The sequence below is a fragment of the Lissotriton vulgaris genome, chromosome 6 (genome assembly GCF_964263255.1).
Source record: "Lissotriton vulgaris chromosome 6, aLisVul1.2, whole genome shotgun sequence".
NCBI classification, from domain to species: Eukaryota; Metazoa; Chordata; class Amphibia; order Caudata; family Salamandridae; genus Lissotriton; species Lissotriton vulgaris.
The window spans coordinates 692,659,310-692,671,594 of NC_141694.1; the positions used below are offsets into that span (position 1 = coordinate 692,659,310).

The 12,285-nt window shown below is 43.4% G+C and overlaps 1 pseudogene; it reads right to left on the reverse strand.

Moving 5' to 3' along the window:
- Positions 1–2,509: 2,509 nt before the first annotated feature.
- Positions 2,510–4,438, reverse strand: LOC147707852 (uncharacterized; annotated as a pseudogene).
- Positions 4,439–12,285: the final 7,847 nt, after the last annotated feature.

Genomic DNA, 12,285 nt, shown 5'->3' on the forward strand with positions numbered 1-12,285 from the left:
GGGCCAGAAAAATATCAGTTCATTTAACACATTAGCTGACGGCGCACGATTTTTAGTTATCAGCTAAAGTTACGTCAGTTTTTAGTACCGGCTCATATTTGGGTCTTTTGCTATTTATTATTTAGTTTTGGGGGGGGGGGGCGAAAAATTGCCGATTCATATAACACATTAATTGGAAGGACATAATTTTTAGATACTGGCTAAAGTTAAGTCAATTTTTAGTGCCGGCTCATCTTTGGGTCTAATTTTATTTGCTGGTTGCTTTAAAGAATGGCATTGTCCCACGGTAATTCATTGTTCAAACCATGGGTGAAGGTCCCCAAGGAAAAGATCCAAAATACTTCTTTCTTTTTTCTGATATTATCACCACCATTGTCATTTGGTGTGTGGATCTTTTCCAAGATGCGCCATCTGATATCAGATGGGGAGTGTTGGAATTCAGAAAAGTGGTTCATGAGCGGGGCTGTTAATTTGCGTGTTTTGATGGCGGACCTGTGCTCTGTTAGACGGGTTTTTATTGCACAGGAAGTTTCTCCCACGTAGCCCAAATTGCATGGGCATATAATGAGATATATTATGTTACATGTGTTACATGTCCATAATTCTTTTGCTTGTATGTTGAATTGATTGAAGGTAAATGTTTCCCCTGGTATAATGCCGTCACAAGACTGGCAAGAGCCGCACCGAGAGGTGCCCTTAATAGCATTGGTGCCTTGTATTGATTTTTTTAGAAAAGGGGTTTTGGTGGTTACAGCAGTATACCGGGATCGAACAACAAGGTCCTTTAAGTTTTTATTGCGGCGGTGTGCAAACAGTGGTTTTTTGAGTTTGGGTTGTGATGAGTCTACATTTAATAGGTGCCAGTTGGCATTAATGACTTGCTTAACTGTGGCATTCAGCATAGAGTGCTTTGTAATGCAGACTAGTTTTGGTTCTTGTTGTTCTTTTTGTGACTTGAGTAAAGCATCTCGATCATAAAATCGGGCTCTTTTATATGCTTCTCTGATGAGACGATGTGGATAGCCTCATTTGAGAAATTTTTGTTTCAATATTGCCGATTGGGAGTCATAGACCTTGAGGTTTGTACAATTTCTTCTCACTCTGAGAAATTGTGAAAAGGGAATGCCATCTTTCTGATTTCTTGGATGATAACTAGAAAAGTGGAGCAAGGTGTTCCTGCCTGTAGGCTTTGTGTACAAGTCTACCTCTAGCATGTTTGATTCATTCCTGATATAGATATCCAAAAATTCAACTTGTGTTGTATTGATATGCGCAGTGAAGCGAAGATTATTATCTGCAAGATTGAGCCAATCCAAGAATTCTTGTAAGGTCTGTTCCCCATTGGTCCAGATGAAGAAAATATCATCAATAAACCGGTACCAATGGGAAACAGACTCAAAGAATGGCGCCATTTCATTGTATATATGTTTGGACTCAAATAGAGCCATATATATATTGGCTATGGACGGAGCCATAGCTGCCCCCATGCTAACGCCTTTTGTTTGCTGGTACATGTGCTCACCAAACTGAAAGACGTTTTCTTTAAGGACTAAGGAAAGACACTCAAAAATAAACGGTTTGCAGCATGGTATCTGGTACATGTCTATGAACCACATGGTAGCCTCTATTGCTTCTTTCTCGGGGATGTTACTATACAGGGATTCAACATTCAAAGTGACCAATAGGTCACTGTGTTGATTGAAAGGTAGATGTTCAACCTTTGTAATGATTGACCCTGTAGTTTTGATGTAAGAGGGAGTAAGCGGAATGTAAGGTCTGAGAATATTGTCTAGGTATTTGGAGATAGCCTCAGTAGGGGTACCTATTCTAGAGACAATTGGACGGTAGGGAGGATCCTGCTGATTTTAATGCATTTTCGGTATCCCATAGATGCAGGCTATCTTTTTTTGTGATTTATTCAAGAATTCATATTCCTTTTTATTGATTACTTTTTCATCAAGAGCTTTTGTTGTGATTTTTTGAATTGTTTTAATTACTCTATCTGTAGGATTGATTGTGATTTTTTTGTAAAACAGTGGATCATTCAGCATGTTTAGCATGCTGGTCTCATAGGTGGTGGAGTCGATGAGGACGATGCCACCTCCTTTGTCGCTGCTTTTAACAACAATGGATTTATTATTTTTCAAGTTGTTTAGAGATGTGTGCTCTTCTTTGGAGATGTTGTGTCTCGGTTTAGGTACAAACTGTAGAGCTTGTTCCAATTTGTTAAGGATAACTTTTTCAAATATTGCCATCTCTGGGCCTATTTGGTCCAATGAGGGAGTACATGTGGATGGTAAGGCTACAATGTTATTTGTTCTAATATCTTGGTCTATATCTTCTTTATTCATAAAAAACTTCTGTAGCCTTATTTTTCTAAAGAAAGAATGTATGTCCTGGTGTAATTCAAATAAATCTACATTTGAATGGGGAACAAAAGTTAATCCTTTTGTTAGTAGGGACACATCTAAGGCATCTAACTTGTAATTTGAGACGTTAAAAATGGGTATTACATCCATTGTCTTTGATATTGTTTGCTGCGTGTCTCTAAGTAGTGTTGAGGTTCCGTGGGGTACTGGTGAGTCTGGTAGTGGCCTCTCGATTGGGGTAGAAATCTTACTCTTTGTCGTCCCCGTTTCGCACCGCGATAACCTAAAAAAGGCTGGCGTATGTTTCTACGTCCATTATGTGGGTTGTACGGACCTTCCTCATGGTAGTTAGAGTCACTATCAGAATCAGGGTCTGAGGAATCTGAGAAGGTATTTATCTTTTGTGGGTTGTAGTTAGTTTCCCCTTGATGGTAATCTGTTTTATAGAAATGATCTCCAAGATAAGGGTAGGTTCGCTCCACAGTATAGAATCTTTTGTCCTTTGTGAATTTCTCATGTTTCCTTTTTGAGAGATATTCTGCAAAGGACAAAATGTCTTTTTTCAGAGTTTCTAGTTGTTTATCAGCCTCCTCTATAGTTGGTGATTTTTTTATTTTATCTTCCAGTTCCTCTATTTCTTTAAATGACAACTCCACCAGATGTCTGATGTGAGGCTCCATTACGTCAATACTACCTCTAAGCAGCCTTGGGGTGGCTGGGCCCCTGGGGGAGCCTGATCTAATGCCAATGGCAATATTTTTAAGAGTATCCTGTGGAGGCACAATTAGTTCAAACAGGCCCTGTGCTTCAGGAGCACCCATGGATTCCTTTCCCCCACTTATTCCAGCACGAGCAGAGGCAGGGAAAGAGGAGGAGATCTTCTCGACCTTCTCTGCAAAATATTCAGCCACTCGATTGCATGTCTCAACAGAGCTAATAATAGGCTCGGCGATGGATGCTGGGGAGGAGATTTCCTTAAAGATTTTAAACAGCTCTTTAGTAGAATTTTCCGCTGTTTGAATGCTACCGTTAAAGTAAGCAGACTTTGCCTTCCTAATGAGCTTATGGTAGCTCTTTAGGCAGATTTTATATTCTGCTTCCAGGTTGGCTGAGAATTATTTCCTCCAGCGCCTCTCTAGATGTTTACAGGACGATTTAGCGGTCCGTAATTCCTCACTAAACCAGGGTGCGGTTTTCCCTCTGTTAATAGAAGTTTTAATAGACCAAGGTGCGGTACAATCCAGAGCCTCAATTATTCGGCTCTCAAGATCTTTACACACTTCGTTGGCATCGTGGCCAGAGGGGGGGCCCCTTTTTTGAAAGGCCAAGTCAAAAGCTCCTAGTGAGAAGCCCGCCCACCTTCTTCTTTTCAGACCGGGCTTGGCTTTCTCCTTTAGTTTGGAACAGGACAATTTTACTCTAAATGTAATCAGAAAATGGTCTGACCACAGCACCGGGAGCGGAGGCTCTAATTCCAGCGCATCCCAGTTAGCAAAGATAGGGTCAAGTAAATGACCCAACTTATGGGTAGGGAGTACAGATTTTAGAAAGAGTTGCAAAACTTCCAATTCCTGGCACAGCTCTTGTGCCCCTGGGCTATTAGCATCGTCAAAGTGCAAATTTAAATCGCCTAGAGGCAGTAGTTTTTCATACCGCAGGGCAGGCTGGACAAGATAGTCAGTGAGGCTAGGTATGCACGTCGAGTGAGGTACCGGGGGTCTGTACACCAAAAGCCCCTTCACAACATGGTTAGTGGCAGTGCAGATAGTAAAAAAACCTGCCTCGCTATCGACTATGTCAGCAGGGGTGAGAGAGCATCGAATGTCATGCTTGTAAATAATTGCGATGCCCCCTCCCCGTCCCAACTGTCTATCGATTCTCATTATCCCATAACCGTTTGGGAGGGCCTCCAAAATTTCTGGCGCAGAGTCAGCGTCCAGCCATGTCTCCGTAAAGAATATGGCATCGATTTTACTTTCCAATAAAAGATCGTATAGCTCCAATCTGTGCTTCCTCAGGGATCTACAAGTATTTAGGGATATCCTAAGTGAAAGACCTCCCTCCCCCATTCCTGTTGGTGTGGCCACCCAGAACGAACAGTGGCTACATTGCCAACTCCCACCATCTAGCCTAATACTATGTTTGCACTTACCCATCAGGCTGGGGCAGAGGGCCCGAAACCTCCGGGGACTATAGTGGTGCCTTGATCTTGAACCGGCAGGGGTTCTGGCCCCTAGCCCCGGACTGGCACGGACGGGCGCAGACGGCTTGTTTTTTGTGTGCCGCCGGCACGCCGCCGGCGCGGCAGCTGCGCGGCCGCAGAGGCATGTTGAATATAAGGAGGAGCCCTCCCGGCAACTAGACCGCTGCCCTCCCCAACCGAAAGTGCCTATCTCTGTCTCCACCGCCCTCCGCGCAACAGTAAACACCACTTCGGACCAAGGCAGGGTCATCTTACTTTACTGGGACCTATCTAGCTTGACTATGCTATCATATAGTGCATTTTAATAAGGAGGACCGGATATTTGAACATTTGTGACGGATCACCCATATGCTTAATTCCAAATCAGGCCTTTAGATTTCAAACCTGCATGATATTCTCATCAAATTGTGTTGAATTTAATTCTGATGCGAGAGTAAAGTACATAAACGAGAAGCACTCAGCTGAACAATACACTATTGTGTCTGTTGGTCAACAGTCGCGTTCTGAGCTCAAATTCCCCCACCACACTATCTCCCTGTGAAGCCTGTGACTGCTCGCTCTTGCTATCCTGACATTCAAGAGCAGATAGGGTTGTATGTGGCCCAGTTTGCAGAGACATAGTAGGGCTGTGCAGGAAAGTGCCTCTTTTTGCATGATTAGCCCCCACTTTTTGCCTGTGCCTGATGTGATTTCGAACTGTAAGTATACTGGGTCCCTGCTAACCAAGTTCCCAGTGTCAGATCTCTTTCCCAAAACACTTTACCATGATTGGCAAAACTTCAGATACCCCTGTAAGTCCCTAGTAAGTGGTACCCCAGGTACCTTGGGCATGGGCACTGAAGATGGGTACTCTAAGGCTGCAGCACTGGTTGTGCAACCACAGGGCCCCCTCGCCAAGGCTATGCACTTTGCCATTTGCAGGCTTTATGTCTTGGTGCAGGAAAATCAACTGAGTCCATGCCTCCAATGCACTGCATACGATATAGGTAAGTCACTCCTACTGCAGGTATTTAGCCCTAAGCAAGGGTGCACTATATCCTATGGGTGGGGATATCCGTATGAGCAGATATGCCCCTACCATGTCCAGTCCATTCTGTGATGTTGTAAGTGAACAGGGAAGCCATGAAGAGTACATGGGCTGGATCCTTGTCCACACGAGGTTCCTAGCTCCATGATAGCTTCACTGATTTCTAAGATGTTTGGTACCAAACATCTTGTCCTAATAAATCCTCGCTGATGCTAGTGTTGGATTTATTAATACATTCTCACAGGGGTCCTTTTTACAGGGTCCCCTGAAACTTAACCAAACACTAGTGGGGTCCCTGGCTGTTTTACCCAGCCAGCCACCACCAGACATGATTCTGACCTCATGGGGTGAGATCCAGTGCTCTCAGAAGACAGAAACAATATCTGCTCTGGGGAGGGTGTGTCACAACTCTCCAGAACATAATGATCTTCTTGGTGGGAAGCTTCAAACACAATGCCGCCTTTGAAATCCACCTTGGATAGTGGGGGAGGCAAAGCCCCCTTTCCTGCTTCACGTTTGGTGGGAAGAAAGGCAGGGACATTAGTTAGATGAGGAGGAGGGTCTCCACTTAGCCTGCACCACCCCTAGGGCAGGGCAGGTGAGGTGAGCCCCTCTCCTGAAATCCACCATCTTGAGATGGTGAGAAAACATCCAATCAGGGCTAGGGCAGTTCCCGTTCCCATAAGAAGTGGTCACAAAAGAGTTTAGAAACCCTACAGGTAGATAGCCCATTGACTATTACCTGTCTCCGTTTTGTAACACCCCTAAATTCAGTATTTAGCTGGCTCCCTGAGACCTGAACCTCAGATTCATCGAACAAAAGAAGAACAGGACAAAGAAGACCTGCTGCTCAAGAACTGTAAACCTGCTGCAGATGAAAAAGACACCATACCCTGCCTGCTGCACAAAGGACTTGACAATCATTGTCTGCTATGTAATCCTGAACCTGCATGAACTCCAAGAAACCAAGAGCACCTACAACCTTCGAGAAATTGCTGAGATGCTCCCTTGGAGTGAAGGTATAACCCCCTGCAAACCGCAGGCACCGATCCGGTGAGGGCTGATTTCTTGACTTGCTTCTTTCCGATGACCTTGTAGCAGCACCAAAGCAAGATGAGTTACAACAGCTCCGTAGGGTCAGACCTGCCTCTCAACCCAGTTAGAAACCACCAGGTACTACCAGAGCTGCAGCACACCAATATGCATGACAGCGGACCCGAGTAAAAACCAAGAAGAAGAGCCACTTCGTACTCCCCAAAAAACAGAAGCAAGCAGCCATTGAGGGATGTCAAGACACTTGAGACCCGCTTCCTTAGTGGCCCAGCTAACCCGAGATTGCCTCTCCAAATTGCCAGCTTATGACCGTGAGGACCTCAAGACGCACAAAGCCTTGCTGGCCTGATCGCTCTGCACTTGGCCCCACTGGCCCCAGCACTGACTAACAAGCCCTGCCCCCATGGTCCTTAGGCCTTTACAACCTCCTCTCTCTAAAGAGACCCACTGGAGCTACCTGTAAGTCCACCTTTGCAGTGCCTTTGAAGTGGCCCTCTTCATCTTTCACACTAGTTTCCTACACCCTGAGCACTATGCTCCGACCCGATCCGGAATGCTCCTGAACTTCTGCTGGAACTTTTGGACCTGATCCTGACATCGACCATAAACGTGAAGGTGAACTTTGTGAAAGCATTGCCTGATTTTATTAGTATTTTTCCTCTTTTTCCCCATTGATTCCTATGTTTTGAAATTGGTATATTTTACGAAATGTGAAAAATCATAACTTTAAAAGTACTTACCTTAGAACTGTAGTCTTGGTCTTGATCTTAAAATATACATAAAAACAATTTCATTTTTATAAATTGGTCTCAGATTTAGCACTACCCTCTGATAAGCCTAACTACTCGCCCACACTACTACTAAAAGAGCATTAGGCTTATCTCTTACCTCTGTTTACCATTTGCGGGTTTGTCTGGACTCTCTGCACAGTGTTCTTTTTTAGTACACTATATAAAGTGCCAGCCTCCAGCAGACTGCACCCAGGATACCAGTGAAAAATGACTTCAGCCAGAGGCCAGGTAGCGCTTCTGACAGTGAATTATGACCTCTAATGTATTGGCACAATTACACAATATACATAACCTGTTTCTGCCACTGTCTAGTCAGTAATAAAAATTCAAGCAATTAATATTCTTTTGTTAATTCAACACGTTGCTGATTCGTGTGTATTATTGTTTGAATACACATCTTTATTCCATCCAGTTATTCAATTTGCCTGATAAAGGTTTCAATTTTAAAATGTCTTTTTAAGTTAATTATGTCTAAAAAAATCCTTATTTTTCCTTCTCAGAGGTTTATTAATTCATAATTTGTGGAACAGTGTTTGTTTCACAATAACTGTCTCTCGCAGTAAATAAACAGAATATGGTGTGGCAGACGAAAGGCGCGTGCCTGTCAGCACAGCTGAGCGGGATCAAGGAAGGAGCTCTTCCTCAGCACAAATGGAGATTGGCTCATTACTGCTAGTGGTTGCACATCACCCTAGTGACAGCAATGCTAGTGATCTTGTGGTAGTCTAAGATCAGAGGCCCAGTACTCCTACAGATGACTTCATCAAGTCATTGCTGTCTTACTCATAGGACTCTACAAGAACAAACACAATGCAATGCAAGTTTCTGCTCGTTTCCAGAGTAAAAGAAGACAAATAATTCATAATACTGTTGTCAGGAGAGTGCTGTGGATTGCAGATCTCAGCTATGCAGCTGTATGTATCACAAATAATGCTCAGGCACTTTGACTGTTCTCACTCTTGCTTAGAAAATAAGTGCTGCTTTGGGATTTCTTCTCGTGGAATGTAGCATTATTTCTGATAATAAGTCATGGAACTATTGTTCCTAGGTGATGCTAAAAGTAAAAACAATCTTTCAACACCAGCGTTCATTTAAGGGTTTCAAAACAACCAGAAAAAGTTATGTTTCTGAAGGGAAAAGATGCAGAACACATGTTCCTGTTTTGAAAACTGAATAATAGGTTAAATGCAAGTAGCGCACACAAATTGGCAGGTTTCACAAACGCAAAGAGCACCTTAAGGTTTGGAAATCACAGCATAGAGCTGATAGGAATATAGATTTTGCATTTAGGCCCAGGTCACAAACATTTCCTCTGGCACAAGTTAAGAGATGGCAGGTCATCTCAGCTTTACACTTACCATCCTTTATTTTATTCACAAAAGCTTGCACTGAGCCATACCTGAATATGACCTAATAATTTTTCAGTTCTACCTGAGGAATTCTATGTGAGTTCTATCTGCATGTCAGCATATGAATTGAAACTTCAGTGTCCATACTAGTTATTAAGATAAGAGATTGTTCCTGGCGGGTGTGAAGGGCTAATTGCCTACCCACTTTCTCCCCGTCTTCATAGATCTTATTGCGATTAGATTGATAGATCTCAGCCGCCTTCTGTGAAAGCCCACCATTTATTTCAGTTTTGAGAATAAGCATTTCTCTTAAGGTTGAGCCTCCATCTTGCCCCTGCATTATTAGGGTAGTATGTTTCTCCTCTATTTTAGCTAACTCTTGGAGCTGTAGTCTGTTAACCTTATCCACTTCCTTCCTCTGCTTGGCTACATAACTTATTGTCTCCCCCCAGATTGCGGCCTTGAAACAATCCCAAACCATACCCCTAGATGCACTATATCGGTTACATTCAAAGAACCTCTCAGTCCATATATTTTAATATAGTCAATGTATTCCTTATTAATGAGTAGTTTTCTGTCAAATGTCCATACTGATCGAGGTCTACTTGAATTAGTGATTTCTAGTGTAAGTACTAAAGGGTTGTGGTCACAGATAATCTTTGGGAGCTTGCTAATTAGTGCCTTATCAGAGTAGTTGCTTGTTACCCAGATGTAGTCAATATGAACGTATTTACTATGTGGATGCGAGAAATACCAATGTCAAGTTGTTTTTTCATATCCCATACATCAACTAAGCCTAAACCATCTTTAAGGTGTGAAATGGCTCTGTATACCTTAGGTTTACGACCGGAATATAGGTATTGTTCTTGGTTATGTCCTCCTCCCCTTTGCGTCAAGGAAATATTAAAATCCCCACAGAATATCAGTGTCTGAGGCCAAGAGGCTAGCTCCATTTCGAGTTCAGTAAGGATAGAGGGATATCATGGTTAGTGTTGGATGCCACTCAGCCCTCACACTGCAGGAACGAGATATGTTCCAATCCACTTGCCCGACTCACCAGCCACTCACGAGATGTTAACTATGAGTGAACCAATGACCCAGAAAAGGGTGTGGAGTATGAAGAGACACCGAGTCTTCCACCGCTGTAGATTGAAGAGTTCACTGCTCCCGCCTCCACGCTTCCGCACATGAACAAACAAGAAAAATACACTTCACAATCACGTACCTTTCCCAGATATCTCAACTTCAGTGACCCTGTCCTGCTAAAACAATCACGTTGCTTACCAGTTGATAGTGCAGGATTGGTATCGTGGAGAATTCAGTCAACAAAAGTTTCACCCCCAAGATAGATTCTCTTGGAACTTCAAGTAGCTGACTGTGATAAAAAGGGTGTCTCTCTTAATGTTTTGTTGTCAGGAGAAAAACATGTCTCTTTCTTGACATGGACAAAAACCCCTTCACGCTAAAAACAATACGCGTGAAAAACCGGCACTTGGAATTGGACCTTAAGAGTTCAAATAGCGAGGCGGCTATTCCTACCCTCGGGAACGCGGAATGAGCAAAGCCGTCACTTCCGCGAGTAACGATGTGGAGCGGTATATACCAGAGATGCGCAACACATAGGTAAGCGCTGATACAACCACCGCGTCTCCTCCGTACCTCGATACTCACAAAAATATAAGGGACAAGGTTGTCAGACGGGAGGGAAAAAACAGGAGCCCCTAAAACCCCCCAGATCAACAAAAAACGGGAAATGGAAAAAGCACCGGAATCTAAGCAAAAACGGGGAAAAGAGACCCTATCACACTAACTCACTAGACAGGGAAAACAAGGGGAGGGAAAAGGCAAAAAACTCGCACTCTGAAGAAGAAGGGGGAAAGAACGGTTCTCACGAGCCCGTGAGAACAAATGAAGCAAATCCAAGTAACACAGGAACCAGCAACCAGGAACCCACACATTGGCAATAACAAGCAATGACAGTAAGGTAGAACTGGCTTATATCCTGTAACTGGCAGGTCATGTGATAACAGTTCATGGTCACTGAAAGAGGACTGGGCCCGATTCCTAACAGTTAGAAGCATAGATTGAGCAAATTGTAATACCAATCTTGAGCTCCACGATGACCCACCTTCCCATAGGATCGGCTGCCTTGCGTACAGCCGGCCCCTAAAAGGGTTTTGCTAATATAGCAACCCCTCTGGTTCTCATAGTATGAGTTGTATTCACTAATAAATTAAATCCAGGGACCCTCAAAACATCTCTTTCTGCCCAAGGAATATGGGTCTCTTGGAGAGAAATTATATCAAACGTATTTTGGCTAAATACCCCACACATTCGATCCCTTTTTTCCCTATCATTAAGCCCCGCCACGTTACACGAACATATCTTCAGCCTATCCATATTGTTTTGTATTTTTCTGATTTGCTTTAAGTGCTAGTTCTACTATGTGCAAAACTTTCATCTTGAGCCTACAGTCTCTATTCATCCAATTATGGTTGCCTTTTTTGAGTATTTTCCCCCCCTTAGCCAATCTTTCCCACCCCCCCCCCACCTTCCCCCCTCCGCTCCCCCGTCCTCCAAAAAATGAGGCGTGCAGACTCCATTAAAGTCTGTTTTGACGAAAGTGCAACTCCTGACCAGTGCTATTAAATTAACTAGACTTTGCCCACCACCCTGCGGAAATGTATATTTTGAAACCTTATAACCCACGTGTCATCACTATATATGAGTCTGTATACGTGTCTATTCCTATTTCTTTTTAAAGAAGAAAGAGAGGTTTATGCTATACCAAACAGAAGAAATTTTTATGCTGAAAAAAAGAAATGGTACTTTCTGTGTGCTTTCTGTGTACTTAGATGACATCTTACACTAAGAGAAACAAGATTTATCATCATTTTAGACTGTCCAAATATTCTTTTGCCTTGATTTCAGAGGTAAAAAACTTTGTTTGTTCTCCATTAATGAGTTTCAGCCGGGCAGGGTTATTCAGGTACGCCTGAAGTTTCTTATCCTGAAAGGGTTTTGTAAGTTGGCGTAAACGCCACCTCCTTTCCACCGTTGTGTGACAAAAGTCAGGACGTACAAAAATTGATATTGGCCCTCTGGTTCCCTTAGCCTCTGACCTGGCTTTATCCGAAATTGCCTGTCTACAGAGAAAATTGCCAAAGTACATTAAGAGAGCCCTCGTATAAGCTCCAGGTTTCGGTGTGTGTCTTAGCGTGGAGGGACTGGATGTTCTCGCTGCACCTCTAATTCCCAGTTCCAACTAGATAGTTCAGGGAGAGAGTCACGAAATAGCTGGATAAAAAAAGAGTGTGCATCCCCCCTCCATTCCTTCAGGAATTCACGAAGGTTATTTCAGCGTAGCCGATTTTCCATGTCCTCGAGCTTCCACCTGACGTCCGATAGTTCAGTCTCGTGGAGATTGATCTGTTCCTGATTCGTGGCTATCTCTGATTCATTCGTAACCACTCTGGCTTCAATCTCGTGCATT